This window comes from Lissotriton vulgaris, chromosome 3_1 (genome assembly GCF_964263255.1).
Source record: "Lissotriton vulgaris chromosome 3_1, aLisVul1.2, whole genome shotgun sequence".
NCBI lineage: Eukaryota > Metazoa > Chordata > Amphibia > Caudata > Salamandridae > Lissotriton > Lissotriton vulgaris.
Window position 1 is genome coordinate 554,990,550 of NC_141689.1, and position 24,901 is coordinate 555,015,450.

At 43.2% G+C, this 24,901-nt stretch overlaps 1 protein-coding gene and 1 pseudogene across 1 annotated transcript in view; one reads left to right on the top strand and one right to left on the bottom strand.

Moving 5' to 3' along the window:
• Positions 1-24,901, top strand: part of MSH3 (mutS homolog 3) — a 2,089,876-nt gene that overhangs the window by 831,815 nt on the left and 1,233,160 nt on the right. The window lies entirely within an intron of this gene.
• On the bottom strand, positions 1,916-3,335 carry LOC147726788 (uncharacterized; annotated as a pseudogene).

The window sequence follows — 24,901 nt, forward strand, 5'->3', positions numbered from 1 at the left end:
AGGACTGGGGCTGTGGTCATTGTTTCTTTCAGGAGCTGGAAGGCCCTCAGGGAGTCTTGTGCAGGATGTGTATAGTCCCTTGCTTTTGTGTTCTTCTTGAGCAGATTTGTTAAGGGAGCTGCCACCTCGGCAAAGCAGGGAATGAACCGCCGGTAGTACCCGACCAGCCCTAGGAAGGCCCGTAGGTCTCTTTTATTAGAGGGGAAAGGAACTGCAGCTATCACATGTACTTTCTCGCTTTGTGGAGCGATGGCACCGTCCCCCAGTACATATCCCAGGTAGTTCACGCTGTGAAAGGCTGCTCTGGACTTCTTGGCGTTTATGTGTAGGCCCGCGTTCAATAGCGCTGTTAGGATGGTTTTCAGATGTTGCAGATGTTCCGGCCAGTCCCGGCTATATATTACAATATCGTCCAGGTAAGCTGAACTGAATGAGGTGTATGGTTGCAAGACCCGGTTCATGAGACGTTGAAACGTCGCTGGGGCCCCGTGGAGTCCAAAGGTTAGAACCGTAAACTCGTAGGCACCATCATCCGTCACGAACGCGGTCTTCTATCTGTCCTCCTCACGAAGAGGCACCTGCCAATACCCCTTCGTAAGGTCAATGGTCGTAATGTATCTGGCATCTCCTATTTTCTCTATCAGGTCGTCCACACGAGGGATAGGGTAGACATCAAAGTGTGATACTGCGTTCAAGGCCCTGAAGTCCATACAGAAGCGTTTGGAGCCGTCCGGTTTGGGTATCATCACGATAGGGGAGGACCAATGACTCTGGGAAGGCCGGATTACCCCTAACCGAAGCATATCTTGGACTTCCTTTCGGACTGCTTCTTTTCTGGCTGCTGGTATCCTGTAGGGTCGTTGTTTCACCACCTTCCCTGGAAGGGTTTCGATCCGGTGTTCCGCTAGACTAGTCCTTCCTGGGATATCTGAGAATACGTCGGAGAAGGATTCCAGGACGTACGCTAACTCCGTCTTTTCCTCAGTTGTCAGTTCCTGGTTGATTATGAACTGGTCCACGGTTGAGGTATGAGTGCCTGTTGTTGTACTGACAAAGTGACTCTCTCGTGGTATGGGCCCTAACCACTCCTTCAACATGTTGATGTGGTACGTTTGTGTCTTAGTAGACGACAGGCGTAGCCTGTAGGTAGTGTGACCGATGGCTTCGACCACCTGGAACGGACCTTGCCACTCATTTTTGGCTTTGATACTCAGGGTTGGTAACAACACGAGAGCCCACTTCCCTACGTCGATCTTTCTCAGCTTCTTTCCTTTGTCGTAGGTCTTTTTGTATTTTTCCTGGTGGTGTTCCAGGTTGGAATATGCTAATTCACGTAGTTTTCCCAGTTTGGTCCGTAGCTGAGTGGTGTATTCTAACATGCTCTTCTGTTCTTGGGATTCTTCATTTTCCCACATATCCTTCGTTATTTCCAGGAGGGAGCGTGGAAGTCTGCCATACAAGAGCTCGAAGGACGAACATCCCAGACTGCTTTGTTTCTGAGCCCTTATGACATAAAGTGCGATTGGCAGTAGTCTATCCCAACTAGGCCCCTCTGTGGTTAGCATTTTTTTTAATGTCATCTTGAGGGTCTGATTGTACCTCTCGACGAGCCCGTCGGTTTGGGGGTGGTAACCCGAAGTCTTCAGAGGTTTGATGTCTAGAGAGGCACACACTTCTCTCATCAATTTGGATGTAAATGGGGTCCCCTAATCCGTAAGCACCTCTTTGGGAAATCCTACACGAGAGAACAACTCTACAAATTTCTCAGCGATCGCCGAGGTTGTGGTGGTTCGCAAAGGGAAGGCTTCCACAAACCGGGTCGCGTAGTCGACAATCACGAAGGCATACAGGTGTCCTCGGCCTGACTTCGATAATGGACCAATTATATCCATGCCGACCCTTTCGAACGGGATCCCTATGATTGGCATCTTCTGCAGATGCGCCGCGGTAGGTCGATGGGTGTTTCTCCTTTGGCATACTTCGCACTTGGCACAGAAGTCTTGCACGTCACGATAGATCCCAGGCCAGAAAAAATGCCTCACTATGCTTTCTGTGGTTTTTTCCTTGCCGGCATGGCCGGCCGTTAAATGGGCATGCGCAAAGAAGAGCACCTGTTCCCTAAAAGATCGGGGTACCAACAATTGTAGTTCTCCGTCTTGTTTGGCCTGGCGGTATAGCAGTTCATTCTTCACTAAGAAGCGGGGGTACGCTGGGGTAATGGATCCATCCGAGGCATGGGCGCTTTCCCAGGCGTGGAATAGGGTCCTATCCTCCGCTTGAGCAAATCTAAAGCTCCTATCGATTACCCAGGGTTCAGGGGACAGGTAGGTGGACAAGGCCCCTCGCTGTACAGGTCTGGAAAGGGTCTCCCTAAAGAGGGAAAGGAATTCGGGGTTGTCTGTTCCCAGAATCATATCCTCTGGCAGGGAATCCACCACCCCTACCCGGACCTTACAGGGTGCTCTATCTGGTAGGGTTATGATAATGGAGGCCATAGGGTAGGGCTTCACATCCCCATGCACGCAACGGATATATACCGGACTCTGGGGATTCACCTGTTCGGGGTTGACATAGCGCATCTGGATCACGGACTGTCTACACCCTGAGTCTAACAAGGCCCTTACCCGAAAACCATTCATCCTCATACTCACATAGAAAGTGCTGCCCATTTCCGCTGAGTACATCACGGTTTTCGGAAGATATCCGACCTCCATAGGCTCCTCTTGTGGTTTTTTTCTGGAACACATTCTGGCTATGTGCCCCCACTCCCCGCACTCAAAACATTGAGGTCCCCTATTCATGGGGGACATCATTCCCGTTGGACGCAATGCTCTGGGGATCTCGGTCCCGGCTTTGGGTCTCTTGTCTGTCTTTGGGAGCGGTAGGGGTTTGACGGTCTTCTCAAGTTCCATGGGGTTAGTCTTCGGCTGGGCCCATGCATAGTGAGATGCCATTTCAATGGCTTGTTCTACTGAAAGCCCAGCGTGTTGACGCAACCATCGTTGTGTGGTGTAGGGCAAGGCTTCCATGAATTGCTCTAAGTAGACCTTATTTAGAATGTCCTCTTTGGTACAGAGGTCAGGGCGTAGCCACTTATCTGCCGCCATCTTCAGTCTAAAAAATAAGGTCTTCGGGTTCTCCCCTTGAACCCCTTTTTCTTTTCTAAAGCGAACGCAGTAGGCCTCTTGATCCAGGCCCAAATGATCTAGAATGACCATTTTAATGGTTGCATATAGGGTCGTTCCTAGGGGGTTAGCGGCCTGATACGCTGATTGCGCTTCACCAGTGAGGAGAGGGGCTAAAAAGAAAGGCCATTTGTCTTCGGGCCAGCTCATGGCACGGGCGGCCCTTTCAAAGTTTAAGAGAAAAGCGTCTGGGTCCTCGCCATGCACATACTTCTGGAGGGCCACCCCGGTGGGATGGGGGTTATGCAGACGCGTCTCTCCAGTGATGACCTGGGTGGGAGGCGGCACATTCCTCAGGCTTTCCAGCTGGGCTGTTATGGTGGTGGTGAACAGTTCTCGGTCTGCCTGTGCAGATGTTAGCTGGCTTTCCACAGCCCATTCCAGCTTTTCTTGTCCTTTTATAATGTGCTCGATAAGGGCCCCCATCTTTTTATCACAGACGGATGGTGTAGGGGATCCCACTCCTGACACCAGTTGTCCCGAGGGGGTCGGAACGTTAGGGGTTTCAGTTACAGAACTGGTAGGGACTGTAGGGGTCGGGGTAAAGAGAAACACTGGCGCCTTTAGTAAAGGTTTCAGGGACGGCTTTATTGGTATATATGTATTTTTCATCAAGGGAATTGCACGCTCTCCTGGGGGCACTGTAGGGTCCAAAGGAAATGCAGCTTGCTCCAGCTTGGCTATTCGGGGTCAGTTTACAGGGACCGTTGCAATCCGGGAGAGGACGTCTCTCCGCTCCGTCTTCCGCTCCAATACCGAAAAATAAAGAAAAACTAGAGTCAGATGGAGGCGTGGGTCAGGGTACACTCGGTAGGGCCGGGAGTGAGGGAAACCAACTGTGACACTGTGCGCTTCTTAACAAAAAGGCGTGGTAGGAGTGCACGTGAACAAACAGGGTTTTTATACAAGGGGGTGCAGTTATACTCGGGGCTGACTCCTCCGCCCGACCCAACCCGCTACCCGGCCCCGTACCTCTTGGAGCCACGCTCCTCCCGTGGGAACGTGGCGGGGCGAAGAGCAGAAACGGTGGCCTCCTGGCGTGTCGCTCTCGGTTCCTCTCGGGTCTGTATATCGCCGTTCTTCGTCCTCGTTGTCCGCTCCTTCCGGGGAATCGCCGTCCGTCTTCTCACTCTCCCTTCCTGGTTTTGACGTCTTGACGCTCTCAAGGGGCGGGGCCTCCTCCTCTGTGTCCAGGCTCTTAAAGGGACCATGCGTGTTGGAAGCGCCCGGCCAGTCCGTCTCGGTTTCCTCGGTCCACGGACAAGGTGGCAACTGTGGGGAAAAGGGGCAAGGTGAGAGGGGAGTGGCGGACCACCAGTCCGTAGGGGCAGGCATTGTCATATTAGGTCCGCACACCCCGTCACAGGTACCCAACAACATCCTGCAATTTTTTAAACAAAAAGCCCATGCATAAATTTTAATGTCTGGAGCCGCCAAACCTCCTTTATTAATTCTCCTCCTTAACTTTTTCCATGAACCCTTTGATGCCCAGATAAATGATATTATCTCGCCCTGTAATTTAACCAACCAATCTTTTCTAAATCCAAGTGTAATGGTTTCAAACAGAAATGTGATTTTTTGGCACAATCACCATTTTTACAAGGTTTATCCGTCCATATAACGAGAGAGGGAGATTCATCCATCCTTTTAGAGTGGCCACGACTTCTTTTTTAATCCAATCAAAGTTAATTTTAGCTAGTTCTTCAATGTTTTGTGTAATCCTAACTCCCAAATATCTCATTTCTGATTTAGTATTTACCCCCTCCGTATTTAGATTCCAGGCCATTATTTCAGTCTTATCCTGATTTATCTGGTAACCAGAAACCTTTCCAAATTCTTTCGTTATTTTTACCAAATTCTCCAAAGAATGCGGCAGATTAGAAGAGTAAATAATAATATCGTCTGCATATAAACCAAGTTTTTTTGACCAGTCATCAACCATAAAAGGGGGTATCTCTTCTGAAGCTCTAATTCTGCAGGCCAGTGGCTCTTTATATAAGTTAAAGAGCAAGGGTGACCCTTTTTATATATGGGGACTGTAGCTGACTGCCCCCATGACTCATTTGAACCACCAACTATTATAGACCTAAAAACATTTGTGTGCAGCAGGGCCCAGGTAGCTTTGAATTTTTCCTGGGCATTTTAGGGTTCTATGTTTTTGCAAAATGAGCAACCCATTTTTTGTACCACTGTATGGCAGTCAATGCCTGAGTCTGGCTTTTTAGTGAAAAAGGGCCTGTTCATTATTTCCCAGAAGGATCGTTTGTCTTTCAGGGCAGCTGCCTGTTAACCACGTCATCTCAAGCCTTGGTTTTTATTTCAACCTTTCTATTTTTGGTAATTCTTCCTGGCCTCTCTTACCTCCACTGGATTTTGTATGTTACGTTTTTTTAAATTTTATATGTGTCTGTGCATTCTAATTTAAACCATGCATAAACCCAACCTTGGGTTCCTAATCAATAGGGAATCAGAAACTGAATTACAAATCCTTGTAAACCTTTCACACACAGTAACTGGCTCACAGTTTTCTCTCAAGCAATTTAAAATGTCATCATTTTTGCTCACCACTTCTGCAAGACTTTTGTTATTATTGACATTAGCCATTTTCTGTGCACCCCATTATTTTTGATAGAGAACATAGGCTGTGCTTTGCGAGACGTAGAGGGAGCTAGAGGCGTACAGGTAAGTGTTACAGTAATGGGATAATGATCGCTAAAGCGGGAAGGGGAAGGACAGACCTGTCCAGAAATCTATTTTGAATCTTCAAACGGTTTCTAAAACCCAAGGATCCTGCGTAACTTTTTTTCCCAGACTAAAGTCTGCGTTGTCCTCCTACTCAGGGAAGAAGAAGAAGAAGGTAACATTTCAGTACTCACCCTGATATCTGGATGAGCCTTGTCGCATGACCTATATACTCTTCTACGGGGATAAAAGGTTGCAGTTGTTCTGGCCAGATATCGTCTACCCCAGCCTCTTTGGTGTCTGTAATTCGTAAAGTGGGACCTCTGGGAGCCATGCCGGCAGAAAATTCCCTCCTGCCGGCCTGTCCAGAACGCCTGCACTGAAGACTGAAGACTTTGCGCATATTAAATAGCGCCTTGTATAGGGCAGAGTTTTTATCAAGTCTTTGCCAAAGAGAAGCCCCTAGGGAGTCTCTAAGGGCTCTTTTTCCGCAAGGTCTCCAAGCTTTAGATTTATTTTAATTAGTAAAACTCTACGCCTCTTGGCATTAAGGCCTGTGTTGTCATTCCCAAGGAGGACCATATCCCTGTGGCTCTACCCCCTTAGAAAGTCTGTATTTAGCAGCAGTTAATTGTTGTGTGCCTCCTCCGCCATGTCAATAAATCTTGCCAGGGGTCCGACCACAACAAGGAGGCAGTCTTGACAAGATGTAAGGGACGCCAGCCCCTTCCTAGGATCTTTACCCAGCTTGAAAAGAAAAGTGATGAGCTCTGGGTCTAAATTAGGAGTAAGACACACCGTATTATGTATAACCAGCCTCGAACATTCAGCCTTTAAAATTGTCCTTGCTCCCTTCTCTAGTGGATTCCGAATCTACTGCGTGATGAACCTGGCTACATGATCAAGGGGCACCCACTCAGCACTTCTAAGGTAAATCATTTCATCCCCTAAAGGGTCTTTGATTACATCTTTGGACGAGAAAGGGCATCATCCTCATCAAGGTCACCTTGATCCAGGTCCAAAAACATATTCATCTAAGAGATTTCATTATGTGGTTCTTTCTCACCCACATCAGGAACTTGGATACCGATTGAGACACCTGAATCTGTTGTGCCGCAGCGGACACGCTTTGATTTTGTGCCGTGTAGGGCACCCATACTCAGCAAGGTGCTCAGACCTCACATTCTCTTTGAGGTGCTTAGATCACCCACTTTCCTCGAGGTGCTTGGACTGCCAATCTTATATAGCCCCTCTCTCAATTTGCTTCGATTTTCTCTTCCTCTTACCCTCTTTGCCGTCTTGAACAAAGTCTTCCCCTGAAATGTACCCATGGTCCCCTTCATTTTCACATCCTCTCATAAACATCACATGATCGAGGGTCTCTTGTACACAAGTGCGCATCTCATGTTGAATTACCTTTTTGATATACATATATATATCATGACCCAGTAGAAGGCTATGACCGAAACGCGTAGGTCTGACTAGGGGTTTACCTGCACTTTGTGTATTGACTGCTGAAAAAAACAATGGAAGGAGTTGAAGTTTAAATAAATAGCTTCTCTAACGATTCCTGTGTGCTGTCCTTCTGCTTTCGTCCTGATTTACGGAGTTTTGTCAAGCTGGGCGGGTTCCAGGTGCTTCGTCAATATATATATCAACCAGAAAACACAGCACTATAAGTTTCGTCATTTGCATTATCTTAAATTGATCAAAAAGCTGGGTGAGAATCATGAAATTATCATCAACAAAGCCAATAAAGACGGTAATATTGTCCTTAGGCCCAAATCATTATACCTTGAGGGGGCCAATAAATATTTGCTAGACTCCGCCTGCTATAGAAAACGCCAATGCAGGTTTTACACAAAATTAAGGAGCTGGTATTTCAAGACTTAAACCAGTGGAAACGATCAGGTCTACTAACTAAAAATTAAGTAATTTTCCCAAAAAATGAACACCTGATTACACCAGTTCTTTACTTTCATCTGAAAGTTCATAAAAATATCATACCTATTCCTGGTAGGCCTATCATCTCGGCCAGGAAAAGTCTACTGGAACCCATGTCGAAGTACGTATATTTTTTCCTGCAAGATTTTGTTACCAATTTACCCTCTTTCATTAAAGATACCAGTGATTTCATCAGGAAGATAAAAGAAATCAAATAGGATCAAGAGTGTCTGTTCCTGGTGATGACATTACTTCCCTCTATACCAGTATCTACTATAAGGATGGGATTGCTGCTGCCAAATTCTACCTCAATCAAAGATCTATTCATCTATATGAGCACAACCAGATGATCATCTCTATGATTGAACTTTGTCTCAATAACAATTATTTCCTTTTCAATAGGGATTCTTACCATCAACTAAGAGGTGCGGCTATGGGGGCATGCTTCTCCCCCAGTTACGCATGTCTTCATGTGGGCTAGTGGGAGGAGCATGTCCACAAATCTACTTGGGATAGTCATGTAATGCATTGCTGAAGATACATCAATGATGTTTTTGTTCAATGGAAGGGCACCAAAGAGAAGCTGAATGATTTATATACTCTATTATTTAAATCTGAATTGTCACGGCGCACATCAGCGACCAATGCGTAGAATTCCTAGATGTGAAGGTCTATATAGATAGTGGTGAGATTCATACCAAACATCATCCCAAAAATACTGCAGTGCACATCCTAGGCATTTGATATGTAGTATTCCCTATGGTGAATTTTTAAGAATAAGTTGTATTTGTAGCTCTGATATTGACCTTAAGTTATGCCAAAATGAAGTTGCTTTACACTTCATATCCTGAGGGTACAAACATACTGAAATTCGCGATGCCCTTGTTAAGGCCGATTCTCACACTAGAGAAGCCTGTATATCATCTAAGGTGGCTACGCCTAATATCTCCACCTCTAAAATTGATGAGAACACACATGAAATTAGACTTATTACAACTTTCAGTAAACAGGAGAAACATATAAGGCGCATCATCAGATCTAATTGGGCAATTGTCCTCACCCACATTACTATGAAACAAATCCTCACATTCAGGCGAGCTTTGTCGATGAGGGACACTCTGGTCAAGAGTAGCCCTGAATTCATTTCCAATCAAACATGGCTTTCCAGTAAAACAGGGTTTTTTAAGTGTAGCTCTTTCCGAGCCTGCAAATTTGGTGTGACTACTACTAAATCTAAAACAGCGTTCAGTCCTAAACCTGTCTTGATTAAAGTCCATTACACATGGTGTACTGATTACGGTGTCCATGTATTACAATGTACTTGCGGGCTCCACTATGTAGGGAGTACCAAGCTTTACGTTATTCTGACCCCAATTATCCCGTGGCCCAACACTTTAAGCTTGTACACCACAATAACCTCAATGAGCTAAAATATTTTGTGATTGGGGCTGTCCCTATTTCATGACGTGGAGTTAACAGAGAAAAACGTTTAAGATAGCTGGAGTCTCATTTTATCCTCTCATTGGATACCAAAATACCAAATGGTTTGAACACCTGTGAGGACTTGCATCATTTTCTGTAATGACCATTGGGGATGAGTCACGCCTTTTACTCCTGTTGTTTTATCTCCCACACTAATGCCAGACACCCTTGGTGATGAAGTTGTTTTGGAGTCTCTGTTTGACACAGAATTTTTGTCTCCACTTATGACTTTGAGGATAGGAGGTGTAGTACCCACTACATATGCTATGTTTACATCTTTTTGCCTACCTCCAGATACTTTTTTCTTGAGTTTTAGGCCTTATTTGTGTTTGATTTCTTCTTATCACTGGGATTGTATTGACACACCTTTTTTTATGAGGTTTTATCAATAGTCTCAGGGCAGCTTCATTTATTTTAGCTTTATCATGTTATATTTTATGAACAACTCCACAGCACTTCTTTTCACTCAGCACTTTTTGTTAGTGTTTTTTTATAGCTTTGCTCTATCGGTTTTAGTGTGATAGAACTTCATTGAATTGAAGATTTTATATCAGACATTTTGGTTTTATAGATTTAATGGGATATCACCACATTAGCTTTAATTTCCTTTTATCGTACACATCTCTCTATAGTGTTTGTGTGTCTATAATATTTTCCATAAAGATGAATTTAGTAATTTGTGGATATTTATGCACTAGCACTTTATTTGTGTATCAACATTATATGATATTGAGTCCCATTGCCAGGCTTGGTCAACAGGCAGTCAGGTTTAGGGTACGACTATGTGATAAAGCTGTCTTAGCATGTTTCATCTTATGATTCTATCTGTAAGAAGCTGTTTATTTACATCTATGCACTAGCACTATATGATTCTACCTACATATTGTGATATATTTTTAATGGGGTATGCTTTGCATAAATACTGTTAGTTCCAGTTCGTCATTGCATGACAGGAACTTTGCAACATATTTTATTTATGTAACTGTTCTATTATGAGTATTCGTAGTTGGCAATTTTACTGTGGCTTTTGACAATCAAGATTTGTAACATGCGATTTTCAACATGCGATTTGTATTGCACTTTCTATTTTTCCTTTTTATCACACATCAGTCTGTTTATCTCTATGAGCATTGCTGGTTTGTTTTGTGCACTGGTGGGTGTTGTTGCACTATTTAAATTTCAATACAATCGCTACGTGTCATGTGATTAAGATCGCGTCCCTGAGGTCGAAATACCTCATGGCAGGCACAAACCTGAAATAATTTGTGTGCCGTTAATGCAATAAAGCACTTTTTCATATTTTCAACTTCATGGCGTCTTTGGTTATATATATATATATATATATATATATATATTGCAAAAATCCCTTCGTTATTTTCTCACGAAAGAACAGAGCCCAAACTCCATATGCGTGAAAAATTTATTTATTTTTAATCGTCTGCAAATCCCTGCCCGACGCGTTCCGGAGCCCAGCTCCTTTATCACGGGTCAATTTCATTTGTTGTCATAAAGTATTTAAACAAAAAAGAGAGTGAAAAAGTCACAGAAACATGAACATAGAAATAGGACTACCGCATCACATCAATAGTTCAGTGAAAATGGCAGCCATTTTAAAGTGCTACATCAATTCATGGTAATATTTCTTTTTTCTTTGTAAAGAACTCATGAATAAAAATGTTTGGAAACCATTATAATATTCTTTGATATTTCACAATACAGCTTCATATTGTTTTAAATTTTCATTTTTTAAATTTGTTAAATTTTTAAATTTTCAAATTTTCGCACAATTCTTCCCCAGTGGGCTAACTGAATTGATATAAGGTTCCAACACAAAATTCAGAATATTCCCTTTTACATATTGCAATATATATACAATATTTACAGTATTTACAATTCTTCCCCTGTGGGCTTATTTCAATAACTGTATTTGGCAACACTGGGTTCTCACTAATCTCCCATTTTTTACAAATGATGGTGTCTCCGCCCCCCCAAAAAAAAATGTATATACAAGTGATCAGTATTCATCTATTAAAATATGTACAAACAATGTACAGGCTGCTTATATTCTTACAACAGAGCTCTTAATCACCCTAAATGGACTGAAAGTTCTTCATCCTTATTTAACCCAAGGGATACATTGTTTCATATTTTATGATCAATTTCGATTCACTGTGCCTTAGTTCTTTTAGGCGGTTCCCCCCTCTTTCCCCTTTCAGAATCCTGTCCAATGCACAATAGTTTAGAAGTTCTACATTTTTATTGTGCATTTCTTTAAAATGCCTTGCTATCGGATACTGTTTATCCTCATTTATAATAGCTCGTCTGTGCTTGAGAACACGCTTTTTCACCTGATGTATGGTGCTTCCTATGTAAATTCTCGGGCAGGGACAGATCAGGGCGTAAACACAAAAATCAAATTTACATGTTAAACGTTTATCAAAATTATGAATGGTTTCTGATATACACATAAATCAATTTGTTTCATGTTATTGCTATTTTTACAAGCTTTACAAGCCCTACAGGTAAAGAATCCCTTTACCCATTGTTTCTCACTTGTGCCCCACAGCTCACTGCTACATAGCATATCTCCTAGAGCTGTGCATTTTCTGTAAGTGATTTTCGGATTCTCACCTACATACTCTTTTAGGGTACTGTCGGTTCTCAAGACATTCCAAAACTTCTTTAAACAACGTCGTACTTCCCAAGCCTGGTTACTAAACTGATTAATGTGCATAGACAAGTATGCCTATGAAAAAGTGCTTGAAAGAACGAAACGCGTCAGCGTTCTGAATATTTTCAATGCAGGGTGTCATGCCAGCTGTGCTGCAACTTCCTGAAATAAACAAAATGAATACCTACCTTTGTGTGGCTTTTCCAAGGGGGCAACTCTTGTGTCTGATGGATTTAACGGCTGGCCCAGCCGTGGAAAAGCCCAGCTGCATGAAAGCGGTCCTTTGGTGTCTTAAACAGATGATCACCGTGTTGGGAAAGGAGGCTGTTTTGGAAGATGCTACAAGCAGCGCAGCGTGAGTGGGACACTTTGCATACCCACTGGGGTTTTAATCAGTCTTTAATGTGGCAATGCAATGAGCAACTCACTGGAAAATGATTAATGTGCGCTACGGAGACCAAGAGGCTCTGCGAGGAGCCAACCCCCACATGGGCGGGAGTCAGGATTTGAAATAAAAGTGCACAAACTGCCTTGCGCTGTTTGGAAAAGTATGCCTATGAAAAAGTGCTTGAAAGCACGAAACGCATCGGCGATCTGAATATTTTCAAAGCAGGGTGTCATGCCAGCTGTGCTGCAACTTCCTGAAATAAATGAAAATAATACCTACCTTTGTGTGGCTTTTCTGAGGTGACAACTCTTGTGTCTGATGGATTTAACGGCTGGCCCAGCTGTGGAAAAGCCCCGCTGCATGAAAGCGGTCCTATGGTGTCTTAAACAGATGATCACTGTGTTTGGAAAGGAGGCTGTTTTGGAAGATGCTACAAGCAGTGCAGCGTGAGTGGGAAACTTTGCATACCCACTGGGGTTTTAATCAGTCCTTAATGTGGCAATGCAATGAACAAACTCACTGGAGGATGATTAATGTGCACAACGGAGACCAAAAGGCTCTGCAAGGAGCCAACGCCCACATGTGCGGGAGTCAGGATTTGAAATAAAAGTGCACATGCTGCCTTGCGCTGTTTGGACAAGTATGCCTATGAAAAGTGCTTGAAAGCACGAAACGCATCGGCGATCTGAATATTTTCAATGCAGGGTGTCATGCCAGCTGTGCTGCAAATTCCTGAAATAAACGAAAAGAATACCTATCTTTATGTGGCTTTTATGAGGGGGCAACTCTTGTGTCTGATGGATTTAACGGCTGGCCCAGCCGTGGAAAAGCCCCGCTGAATGAAAGCGATCCTATGATGTCTTAAGCAGATGATCACCATGTTGGGAAAAGAGGCTGTTTTGGAAGATGCTACAAGCAGTGCAGCGTGAGTGGGAAACTTTGCATACCCACTGGGGTTTTAATCAGTCTTTAATGTGGCAATGCAATGACCAACTCACTGGAGGATGAATAATGTGCACTACGGAGACCAAGAGGCTCGGCGAGGAGCCAACGCCCACATGTGCGGGAGTCAGGATTTGAAATAAAAGTGCACATGCTGCCTTGCGCTGTTTGGACAAGTATGCCTATCTGAATATTTTCAATGCAGGGTGTCATACCAACTGTGCTGCAACTTCCTGAAATAAACAAAAAGAATACCTACCTTTGTGTGGCTTTTCCGAGGGGGCAACTCTTGTGGCTGAGATATATATATATATATATATATATATATACATATATCTCCCACTTCAAAGTTTGCCACCGTTGGGAAGCCCTCAGGTGAGCGCGTCTTCGTACAGGGCTGTGTATCAGCAGGCCTCCACGCCAAACATGCGCTGAGAAGCTCAACGCGTTTCAAGGTTTCCCCCTTCGTCAAGAGCTTTCATTCAAGGAAACACCAAACAGCTTGAATGGGACCAACTGCTTTATTGATGATGAGTCCCGCCTATCACAACAGGTAACTCCGCCCTGTAACGGCTCCTGCCGCTGGGCATTACGGTATTTGCAGTCCCAAACTAAAACATTCACCCCCAGTGGGCGCTGCCGGTGACATCAAATGAAGAATTAAAATCCCTCGTGGGCCAGCGTTTGTAAGTGCGCTTTTGCCGGATGATTTGTGACCCCACAGTCTCTGTTGAATGCTCACCTCCCTTCAGCGGTGCCGGGGGTTCCCGGCCTCGCAGGTCCGCATTGCATGCGGAGGGGCAATCCCGCGACTCTGGCTAAGCCGCAGAATCTCCCACTTCAAAGTTTGCCACCGTTGGGAAGCCCTCAGGTGAGCGCGTCTTCGTACAGGGCTGTGTATCAGCAGGCCTCCACGCCAAACATGCGCTGAGAAGCTCAACGCGTTTCAAGGTTTCCCCCTTCGTCAAGAGCTTTCATTCAAGGAAACACCAAACAGCTTGAATGGGACCAACTGCTTTATTGATGATGAGTCCCGCCTATCACAACAGGTAACTCCGCCCTGTAACGGCTCCTGCCGCTGGGCATTACGGTATTTGCAGTCCCAAACTAAAACAGTCACCCCCAGTGGGCGCTGCCGGTGACATCAAATGAAGAATTAAAATCCCTCGTGGGCCAGCGTTTGTAAGTGCGCTTTTGCCGTATGATTTGTGACCCCACGGTCTCTGTTGAACGCTCACCTCCCTTCAGCGGTGCCGGGGGTTCCCGGCCTCGCAGGTCCGCATTGCATGCGGAGGGGCAATCCCGCGACTCTGGCTAAGCCGCAAAATCTCCCACTTCAAAGTTTGCCACCGTTGGGAAGCCCTCAGGTGAGCGCGTCTTCGTACAGGGCTGTGTATCAGCAGGCCTCCACGCCAAGCATGCGCTGAGAAGCTCAACGCGTTTCAAGGTTTCCCCCTTCGTCAAGAGCTTTCATTCAAGGAAACACCAAACAGCTTGAATGGGACCAACTGCTTTATTGATGATGAGTCCCGCCTATCACAACAGGTAACTCCGCCCTGTAACGGCTCCTGCCGCTGGGCATTACGGTATTTGCAGTCCCAAACTAAAACATTGCGGTAATGGGTAGTATTCCGTCCAAACTTGCACGCCCGACAAGAGGAACATTTGTGAAATCCCTTGCCACCAAACCATTGGGTAATCATAGGCAATTCAGGGATGGATTGTACTAGCTTACTGCGCATACTGTATGCACGCCTGAAAGTGATTACTGGTTTGTCAGGGGTTATATCACGTAAGACTCCATCCGTTTTTAAGACTGCCCAGTGTTTGTTGATAATGGATTTTATCTTGCGGTGCTGTCTACTATAAGTAGTAATTAATCTACTGGAATTGGATGTTGCATCAGCGTTGGGGGATTTAGGTGTCAATAAAGAGTCCCTATATCTTTCTTTGCTCTTTTGCAATGCAGTTGCAAGGCAGGATTTGCTATACCCCCTTGCCTCCAATCTTTTCAGCATTGCAGTGGCCCCCTCATCAAACTTTTCTTGGGTGTTACATATTCGCTTAAGGCGGAACAATTCGCCGAGCGGAATGCTCATAATGACGTGTTTGGGATGGCCACTACTGGCATGTAAAATACTGTTGCCAGCAGTGGCCTTCCTGTGAAGGGAAGTGATCATTTTGTTCTCTATGATGTTAATAGACTCTTGTGGCTGAGATATATATATATATATATATATATATATATATATATATATATATATATATATCTCCAACGTAGAAGTCGCCCAAAAGAAAACGCCACTGAAAGGGAGTTGAAACACCATTTATTGAAAGGTAACAGTGCGGCAGAACAACGATTCCTCCCTTCTTAATCATCTGCCCAACGCGTTTCAAACAGCTTGTGTCCTTGTTCACGGGCAACTGAAGGAAGAACAAAGCGGCCGGACTGCGGAACACCTGTGAAATAGTCCAAGTCCCGCCCCACTGGGCGGTTACCAAGAAGGCATGCTGGTACTTGTGGTCCCTCAGTTAAATATCACCCCAGTGGGTGCCGCGTGGCTTGTGATTATAATAAAATGGAGATCCTGAAAACAATCTACTGTATCCGTGCACTATTGCTGACAAATTGCCTGCCCGTGATCAAGGGTTTTGATAACTCGAAACGCGTTTGGCTTTGACAACGAAGTACGGCAGGAGCGCTGTGATGCAACCGCCTATGGCAGCTGTGTAGCGAGCCCCCTCGTGTGCGACTTTGTTCTGAGCCATTCCAGACAATGAAAAGATCGTCTATAAATCTTAACCAAACTATTACCTTTTCAGAGAAAATGCAGGCATATTGTTTCATAAGGACCAGATCCTCCCACTATCCCATAAAGAGACAGGCATAGCTAGGGGAGAAGCTGGCCCCCATTGCCACACCTTGATTTTGCTGGTACATTTGATTTTTGTACAAAAACAAGTTATTCTCCAAGCAAAATGTCACTAAATCAATTAACATTTGGTTAAGTTTAGTAAAGCTCATTGGTCTGTTGGCCAAGAAATGTTCCACTGCTTTGACTCCATCTTTGGTCCTTATGCAGATGTATAATGCAGCCACATCAGGGGCTAGAACGTGAGAACCTTCCTGCCATTTGATTTGATCAATTGTTCTGATGAAGTTACTAGTGTCTTGTACATATGAATTAAATTTTTGTATGTGTTCTTGTAAAAATGAGTCAATATAGATAGACATATTTTCAAGTGGTCCATCACAGGCCGAAATAATAAACCTACCGCGTGTCTTGTGGATTGATTTGCGCACCTTGGGGACAAAGTATATCAGGGGGATAGTTGGATTTTCCTTTTTAAGATGTTTGTATTCCTGTAAGTTCAGGAGGCCCAAACTTTTCCACGCCAGTAGTTTACTGAAAAAACTGTCCTGAGCTTGTTTAAACTTTTGCATTGAGCTTTTTCGGTAGCAGTCCACATCGTTAAGTTGTTTCGCTCCTTCCTCCGTGTAATCCTTTAAGGGCCATAGCACCACGTTCCCCCCTTTGTCCGCATTTCTTACAACAACAAGCTTATTTTTATTGATTTTCTCTATCAGTTGTTGGTATTTACGCTCTTGATTCTTGATTTTGCATTTAGTTTTGTTTGTTTCCAAATGTAACTGTTTGATTTCTGCCACCACGTGTTTATTAAATAGATCTAAGGAATCCCGGGTCATAATGGGTATGAACTTTGATTTATCCTTAAATGTCGTTATGGGTTTGGCGCATGTTTCATTACGTGGAGACAGGAGATCTTAGGTTCCAAATGTTCCCCTTGGGGCATATCCTGATCTTCACTCGTTGTGCCTTCATCGCCCATGTTGTTAAGATCTTTTAATGCACTGAGGTCTGAGACTGTTAGGTTGCGTGTGTCGGCCCCAATCGTCAACTGGCTCTGCATTTCCATTTCATCCGCAGTGCTCAGAACACTCCCACACCTACGGACCTACGGACCAAGCATGAAACCTCAGCATCATCCTGGACTCCTCGCTCTCAATGAACCACCAGATCAATGCCTTCTCTTCCTCCTGCGTCCACATTCTCTGCCTGCTCCGAAAGATCTTCCAGTGGATTCCCAGCGAGACAAGGAAAACAGTCACCCACGCACTCGTGCGGCTGCAAACTCGACTACGGCAACGCACTCTATGCCGGCACCATGAAAAATACCCAAAAGAAGCTGCAAAACATCCTAAATGCCTTCGCCAGACTCATCCTGAGAAACCTTGCCGCAGCCACATGCTCCACCACCTGAGTCCTCCACTGGCTCCCAGTCAACAAAGGAGCACCTAAAAGCTCCTCACGCTCACCTGCAAAGCCCTCCACAATGCCGAACCTGCAGCCCTCAGCCACTGCCTCTCCTTCCAGACCCCCATCCGGCATATCTGCTCTACCCATCATTCCCTTGCCACCATCCTACGGATCCACAGGACTACTGCTGGAGGAAGGTCCGTCTCCTACCTTATTGCAATGTCCTGGATCTCCCTTCCTCTGTATCTCAGACAATCAACATCTTGCCTCAATTCAGGAAGGACCTCAAGACCTGGCTGTTCGGCTGAACAGAATGTCCCCCCCCCCCCCCCCCCCCCCCCCACCACAAGGCCTTGAGACCCTTATGAGTGAGTAGTCGCGCTCTACTAAGCCCTGATTGATTGATGGAGTCTAATGTTATTCCTGACAATTTAGCTGAATGGGGCAAAAGTTTTATGGTAAAATGTAAAAAAATATACATATCTTGTAATTTCAGGTTGAAGACATCAAAGTACTACTGAGTTTATAACTCATACACAAGTGCTATCACTCAGGTTTCCGAGATCTTACAAGAGCCTAAATCCTGCAAGACTAGTGTACCATCCTTACAGGCTGGGGTCCTTGAGAGCAGGAAAGATTATCACTCAAAACCCCACTTTAAATATAGTTTTGGAAATGTTATCAATTTTTCTCCAAGCAATATCTTTTCAGTTTATGAAAGTATGCACATTTTGTTAACAAATACAAGTTTTTCGTTTGGCAAAATAAAGCTGAAACATGAGTTTGTCAAAGTTGATCAAGCAGTCACATGTTCTGCTGCCAAATGTGGTTAGATTTTGCTTTGTGTGCCAAAGTATCGCCATCTCAGGCCAATGATGCTCTCAATGAGTATTGAATTGCTTCATTATGCTAGAACTAGCAGGCACCATTTAATCACGAATGGCATGGTTATTGGTTGTATGTCAGTTTCTGTGATGTCACACTGTTGGTTGCTGGGTGAGCCTTTGGATTTGAAATGATGTACGTCACCAGATTTGTAGGTCCTGTCTTTCTAACAGAGTGCTAGATCTGCTCTAAATAGCTCATATCTGTATGTCTGATAGGCTGTGGGTGAACTGCCAGCTCACTAGACCATTGCTTCCCAAGCTTTTGAGAGCCATGACCCAATTTTTAGAACAGCGGACTTTCATGGCCCACCTAACTTTAATGGACATGAGGTGGGCGATTTTGTTAATGTAACTAAAGCATTGTGTGTTAGCTCACTGTCATTTACAGCAGTACATATTCTATTGAAATACCCACTAAATTTGCACAGATATTAATTTTAATGATAAAACTTTACTGCACACGAATGATAATGTGTGGAAATCAAGTTTCAGTGAATATTTATCCTTTGTGCATCACCAAGTAAAGTATTTTGGGCCAGATGTATCAAAGGTTTTTACCCATTCTGTGTCTATGGGAAAATGTGTTGATACATATGGCCCTTTATTTGTTTTGATCCTATTAAAGTCTTTGTTTTCATCACACTTCAGAATAACAAAAAAGTGCTTTATTTCTGCTTTTCTAACCGCTGAATGTTTATTTTCAGGTATTTACATTTTGTTGTGTGTGTTACAAAAAATTGCATCCTACAGCTTTTCCTTTCTAATTCTGTGTATCCAGCATGATTGTCACATAATTCACTTCACTTTTCTTTCTCATGGCAGCAAGGTGAGAGGAGTTTGTAATCACCAACCCCAATGTTAAAAAAACATAAGCAGCAATTTGTCAGAGGACATTGACCCGACATCTGACCTCTGCCTTTGAAGTGCATCAAATGTGACAAGATAGAGAATTTAAAGACATCCTTATTTATTAGTTGGACTTTCACGACACACCCAATAATTGGGCCACAAGTAAACTCTGCACTAGACATAGTTTTTCTTTTCATCATTCTAAATTGAGCAGTAGATGCAACACAGACCTGTCAGACCTTTGACTGGGGAAAAAAAGCAAAGGGGCACCGACTGAATACCATCATGGATGAGCTCTGTTTAGGTAGAGTCTGGGCAGCGCATGCGCTGCTCTGCGAGGCCTGCTGTATTTGAGCATTGTACTTGAAGCCCCGCCCACTCTCCTCCCATATTTGTCATTGACTTGTGTCATTGTCCTTCATAAATGCTAGCTTCCAATTTATTAATAGGCTTGTTAGTCCATCCGTGATACCAACTGGTCTTCATTTGTAACCTACCTTGAGGACTGCCCCTTTTACTTTGGTTGTTAAACAGTACCTCTTGTTTAGTCTGTAAGCACTATTTTCATTAATGAGTTTCTCCTACTGTAGGCACTACATGCTTTCCTGCAACATTCAGCGCATTCAGAGTGCCTTGCGCGATTTCACCTGTGCTCTTACAAAAAAAGTACCCCATACCACAATTTGACTGTAATAGCAGCCGTGGACCTTTCTTTAGACGCAGCTGGTCTAGAGAAAGAACCGCAGCCTCTATTAACATGAAAGCGCAGCATGGGGCACACCATAAACAACATGCATTTGCAATGCAATTGGTAGCACGTTTTAATAACTTTGACATATTGGTATGGTAAATGACAATGCCTTTTATTATTGCAGGTTTTTTAAACATAAATAAAAGACATTGTCATTACAATGTCAATAGCTCAAAATCTCGAAATTGCGAGACCTATTGCATTGCAAAGTCTTGTTTTGAACAATAATCTGGGTGATCGCAATTAGTTGTATAATTCAAAACGTAATGTCTGCTGTTTGCAAATTATTTGGAAGCTTGCATTTATTTTTCCTCTGTAGGTATTAACTCCAAAACATGAAAGCCATCTGGAGGTTAAAGAACATGCCTGCATTTATTTGTTGAACATCTGTAATATGTGCCTAAAATAATATTTAAAAATATATTCGAGTGATAAAAGGGTTAGTTACACCGGGATATAGACATGTAACACTGAATATGTATTATTTATGAGCGACCCTCGCTCTAGGGTGCTGCCCTACACCTCTTTCTATAGCGTGCGTTACGATAATTGATATCATAATTTAATTAAATAACAGCCCTAGAACTGAATAATCTCTTACAACTGATTGTAATTGCCAGTAAGCTGGTGCATTGCCCTCTATTGTATCAACAACCTAGAATATCCATAAATACTCACTAATTAAGTTTACATACTTCTCTAGGTAAGCTGATTGGTATTTTGCTTTCTGAGGTGAGCAGTGATAGGATACAAATCATATTAGTTACTTTTGAATTATTGTTTTCTTTTGTACATTATGGGCATGAGAATACTTTTTGTCGATTTTAGAGATATGCCCCTTGATACATTTCTTGTTTCACATACTTTTTATATTATTTAAAACTACTAATAGCGAGCACGTGCTAACTATCAAATAATTAAGTAAATGACCATCTGTTAGAAAACGTGGGACATAAGTGTGAACATTTTTTTAAACTCCATCTGTTGTGAAACCGCTAGAAGATGTTGATTTTAGAATTATGAGGCATTTACATAAAATAACCATTTTATTGCGATAGCTAGAAAATTCATTGGCAGCAGATCAAAAGAAAAACACAAAGTATGGGTAGGAGAGCACACATGCAGAATTGACCAGTGGAAGATTTTGAAGGTTCAGTGGTAGTCAGGAGATCACAAAACAAAGTTTTGTGGGCGTAGTGATGAAATTTTTTTTAATGTATGTCAAATCATTTCTTTTTACTGTTTAGCAATAAGCATTGTTTGTGAGCCTGCTGTTTCTGTTGTTCTTTATACACTGTGCGCCACCAGGGAAATGGTGCCTGGCAGTCTTTGACATAGAACATGTAGGATGGTTTGTGATATTTTCACTTCATTCAACTAGCAAAATTAAGAACTTCCTTCTTCAAGACGTACGATTGGTAAAAAAATGTTTAATACGGTCTTTTGGTTAAATCATTTAATAATTTTTTGCACAAGTGGAATACATATTAAGCAGTTACTTGTATGTTTTTGATGTTGAACCCCAATTCATCTCTGTTCTTCATCCAATCAACATAACAGTGATTGTTTTGGCTTTCTGTAATATTTGCTATGGTTGTACATGTTTTTGTGAGCTTACCCAAAGTATATTAACGGATACGTTTTCCATGTGACCATACAGTGACTGCCAGTGCATTTTTCAAGGGAAGTCACCATTGTTACATCTCTAGCCCACCATTCTATCTATAGGCAGTCTCATCCAGCAGGCATACAAAAGGAAAACAAATGTTCATTCTAGAATTACCCCAATCCAGAAGAATTCAACTTTACTCTAATACCCAAGTCATAAACGACCCAGGTAATGGTGTGCTCCATCCTGCTTTTTCCAAACTCGTGGGATGTTGTTTTGTTCCATTGCGAAATATGTGCTGTGGCATTGGTTTTAGTGACCGAGGGACATTCATGCCTCTACATGACTCTCATACTTCATTTCTCGGGATGATGAGACAAGCTAAGGAGAGAAAAGAGAAAACATACTGGTCCTGGGGTTACCTGACAGTGATGATTCTGTGGAATGTTCTTGCCATGCACAGAGATCATCAGGTTTGCTCAAGCTTGCCAATGTAAAGTCATCATTGCCCTCATCTTCCATTTTCCTCCCTGTTGTTTCATGAAGGGGCTGGCATCACCACCTTAGTGTTCCGCAGATGGAATCTGCAGGACCTCCTCTAACCTCTCATATACTTCACTGTTTAATGTCCATTAATTCCACCACCATTCCAGGAATCAACGTCCTTCTTCTCTTGCCTCCTCTTCTACTAATTGTCCTTTGCATCTACAAGTTATATCAGTTTTAGATTTAATAATCACTGATGTGTTCCTGCTTCTGTCTCCCACTGCACATATACTGGGAGTAAAACTGTCATGTTATGTGGATTTGCATAGCGCGATAATCACCTGTGAGGGTATACAGGTGCTTGAACAGGTATGTAACCATGAGGCCCCGCAGAGTTAATCGAAAGCCAGGTCTTTAGCCGCTTGCCGAATTCCAGAAGTGAGGAGGCTTTGGTGTGTTGTGGAAGTTTGTTCCCAGTTTTGGGTGTGATATAAGAAAATGAGCGACCTGCTTTTCTGCTTTTGTGAACGGTATGAGCGAGTGAGAGTGATGCTGAGAATAAGTGTCTGACAGGTTGTTAAGGTATGCTGGTCCAATTTTGTGTAAAGTAATCTCAGAATATCATTGTCACTGCAGGGTTCCCAAATTCTTTCCGCATTCCTTAGCCCCCAGCCTACCCCGTCAATGAAAAAGACGATGGTGGTGGCATTAATAATGTAGTCTGCTGGATCTGCTCAGAGTCCTCTCATTTCCCAAACCCTCCACGAGATTGTTACCTGTTTGATGTGGTGGACTAGGGTGGTGAAAGGGGGTGGTGTTTATAGTCTGTCCTGGCTGTCTATTGGGCCACCAGCACAAAAAGAATGTGTCAGCCTCTTTGTTTATGAGAATGTGTTTATATTTTCATATGAAAATGAATTTTGCATTATTAATAGCTGCAATGTTTAATGGCATATTGACAAATGGAAAGTGTCAAAATGTATTTATTGATGATGGTCCTTTTCCTATACATTACACATAATGTAGCGATTAGGTGGGTATATGCGTATGTATGGAGAGTAACACAATTTTGAAGTCATTGTTGAGCGAGAGGAAAGATATTTTGGCTGACACATTAAGACTTGTGATACCCTATAAATGTGTGGCAGTAACAGATGAGTGCATATATTTAGATACGGGTGTGCACAGTTAGGGATTTGTTTGCCGAGTAGCACAAGCACTATGGAACAAAAAAGTGTGCATGATTACACAGGTTTTTGTTCCATAACAAAAATAGGTGTACTTTGACAGATGTATTTAAAAGTAAAACACATGAGTACAACAAAATAATTATACGCACATTTTTGTGAACCGTGATATTTTATCAGAATCACCCTTTTATGTACCAAAACACAAAGGTATTTGTAGAAACGTTCTTGTCTATAAGCACTCTCTACCTCATGAATGGATATTCAAAGCCCGGAGCAGACAATTGTGGTGCAGCTCTAGGTGGCACCTGGTGGAAGCCAGAAATCAGATTGTCACCTCAGGGTTTTAGGTTAACAGTGTAAATTGGTCTGGTGACGGGGACTGTGATGACTATGCAGAAATGGATGTTGACAAAAAAACATCCTTATGGGATAACACATGGCTAATTGTGGGTCTCTGATGTTGCTTTGTTTGGTATAGACTAGAAGGCATAAAATAGCATCCATAGGTTACGGTCACAAATGGACTGTTGCCTGAGTTGTTATTCCCCCCTCCAAGATTCCCTGCCTTTGGATGAGATTCTGGTTTACTAATTCTCAGTCTCTGCTAGAACTGTGGTGAATGACTGCTGCTCTGTCTGGTGACCCTGACCATCTGACAGTGGTGTGTGTTTGTGTGTGTGTCTGTGTCTGTGTGTCTGTGTTGGGTGAGGGTTTATAAAATATGGTTGATTGAAGATTTCTCTTTCCTTAGTCTCCTAAAGGCACATAATGTGATAACATTTTAAGAAAGACCTCAAATCATATTGAGAGTTTTTAAGTTGGTGGGAAGTACTGGTAATATCTCAATCCATTGGTGCAGATTGTCATTATCCTGCCTGAAGATATTAGGTATGTTGCACATTGTTACCGATATTAGTTGGGTAATAGACTTCTAGAGGGATTGAGCAAACATTGGAGGACACTTTTGTCTTTCAATTTGGTATGTTGAGATTCACCTCTTCACTAGCATCTCCTTCCTGGCCCTGATTTTTGCTGGTATTGGTTCCGAGAACCAGGCTTTCCATGTTCGTTCTGGGCCACAATTGTTATCATGAAGGAAGCGCACCATTGGAAGGTCAGAAGAGATCACCAAGTTGAGTTCAGGGAATGATCTAATTAACTTTAGAATGGTCTGACAATTCACAAAAGTCATGAGATTCTCTAGAATGGTAGGTGGGCAAAAAGTCTAATGGTCGATTGGAGCTCTTTACGATTTCGGAAGTGGCTTGAATGTTCTTGCCAACAGTGTGCTATTTTGGGCCACATTGTGTCCTACAAAACTTTGTGGATTAGGACTGTTCAGAACCAAAGCGCCTGGGGTAGCTGATTGAGCAGAAAGAGAGATTCTGTCTATTGACCTTACGTCAGATGCTTTGAGCTTACTGGGTTGGTGGGGTCAATCTTTGGAATCTTGACTGCTTAATTTAATAACTAAAAGAAAATAAACATCTGCAACTTTATGTAATAAGTTCATCATTGGTGGTGATAATTCCTTAGGATTGCACTGAAATGTTAC